This window comes from Austrofundulus limnaeus, unplaced genomic scaffold, assembly GCF_001266775.1.
Source record: "Austrofundulus limnaeus strain Quisiro unplaced genomic scaffold, Austrofundulus_limnaeus-1.0 Scaffold396, whole genome shotgun sequence".
Taxonomy (NCBI): Eukaryota; Metazoa; Chordata; class Actinopteri; order Cyprinodontiformes; family Rivulidae; genus Austrofundulus; species Austrofundulus limnaeus.
In genome coordinates, this window is record NW_013952798.1 from 291,830 (window position 1) to 293,854 (window position 2,025).

The 2,025-nt window shown below is 38.7% G+C and overlaps 1 long non-coding RNA gene across 1 annotated transcript; it reads right to left on the minus strand.

Moving 5' to 3' along the window:
* Positions 1-736: 736 nt before the first annotated feature.
* LOC106528681 (uncharacterized) lies at positions 737-1,071 on the minus strand. The gene is made up of 2 exons (XR_001311526.1): positions 980-1,071; positions 737-861 (listed from the first exon to the last, which is right to left on the minus strand). It is a non-coding gene; the product is annotated as an uncharacterized LOC106528681 (long non-coding RNA).
* Positions 1,072-2,025: the final 954 nt, after the last annotated feature.

A 2,025-nucleotide genomic window follows, 5' to 3' on the forward strand; every position in this document is an offset into this window, starting at 1 on the left:
TTCCTGTGACAGTCATTATCATGATTTAACAAATGCATAAACATTCTTAGTTAAACAACAAATGAATCACGAACAGAAGAGAATGTTCTGTCCATTATCTGATTAAGAGAACTGAGGGGTTCTCTTCCACAGTTAGAATGACCTGTCATGGCCTAAATAGAGTTCAGTTTGTGACAGAGTTCCTGTYCTCTCGTCAGGTCTGTCCGAGGCCTGCTTAGAGGCTGTAAATCTTGTTTCTTCACTCGAGGTGACCCCTACATATATATGTGTGTGTGTGTATTATAAACTTGATCCAAACTGTGGAAAGTCGAGCATATATTAAACATATTTGAAACATTGCACTGTCGACATACAGAGACACAGCAGCAGTCTGCTCTCACTGAGCAACATTCAGCTATTTGAAAGGGATTGTGCAATCCTGGTGGCGGCACTTCCTGCAGCCTCCGGAACCAGGAAGTGAGTAAATTCAGCAATTTTAAAGAAAATACAGGGTTTGTTTTGATGAACTTTACAAACCTAAATATCATTTCATACTCCACCAAGCCAAACAGATAGCTTGCAGACTTAAATGATATGTTTACTTTAAAATAGACTGTGATTGAATCTTCTTCTTGTTGGAGCTCCTTGTCTCTGTTCTCACCCATAATCTTGGCAGACTAGGTGGTCTTGATGAGGGGCAATGTGCTGTCATAGGCCTCCTTTGGGGACTTAAACGAAGCACTTATTCAGTGTATTCTTCTTGAGGATGCGATGCAGCTCGTTGAGGAGGCCCACCCACTTGTTCCTCTCCTGATTGCTGTCAGCCAGGATCAGGATGGAGGTCTTATGGCTGCTGGAGGGGGAGAGCTGGGACGCAGTCACCTGAGGACAGAACTCTCAGTACTGTGGTACTGAGAGTTCCACAGGGTTCTGATGGAACTCTGTTACAGTATGTTCTCATTTTAAGAAAAAAGCATCAGAAGTCTTAAAGACGACTCACTCTGAATATACAGGGAATGTCTTTACGACTGGTATAGATGACGTCTGAGTCCAGAACAGAACTGACTGAAAAATGTCATCCCTGAGAGAACAAAAACATGAAAAAGGTTTATTTAGGACAAAGTTAGTTTCAAACTTATTTAATGTCGATTTAATACTGAATTCTTAGATGAAGTGTTTCAGTTTATCATTTAAATGACGGAAATTATGAAAAATCCTTTTAAAATTTTCTAAACTAAAAAAAATGTTTTTATTGGATATAGACATGTCCATTGATATATATTACTGGATTGGACATCATCAGTTGGGTGCTATGCATAACAAAAACAAACGCTCATGAACTTCTGACCAGTCAAACAGTACTTTTGAGCAAATGTTCTTCCAACAAAATGATGCAATTACAGTCATGCAACTACGTCATTGAGAGATAATTTTGCGGCTTCAGATTTAGATGAATCAAGCTTCCCTGTCTTCACTGTACTCAGTTTCTTTTGTTTGTTTTTTTTATTTCATTATAAGAAAGTAAACAAAGCCAACCACCTAATCTAGAGTGTAGAGTTCTAGCTGTGCAATTGTGGCACTTTCTGTARCTGTTTTTACTTTGTTACTGGACATATTTATCTGCACAGAAATGTGGGTTTTTGCCCTTTTTTCTCATGAACCAATGTACAGAACGTAATCTTTGGATGTACAGCCACAACTGATTAACTCCTGGAGTTAGTCTAATTCAAGGTAACCATCATAGACAGAGACTTCAGCTAACACAAACGTGGCAATTTCATAATCTCAATTTCACAGATAACTGAGATAAAACTCAGTGTCGTAGTAGCTGAGAGACATTTGCAAACATTACTTTGAATCATGCAACACCTTGCAATTTCCCATAACATCACTCGTGGTATTGTAAAGTTTGAGATTATTTGCTTTAAAACAATGGTATGAAAGCCATCTGGTGAAAATGCAGTCCTTAAGCAAAGCTGGACTTCATTTTTGCCTTTCCTGAATTCTGCTTTTGTGGCCCAACATGGTTCTGTTTCTGCATGCATA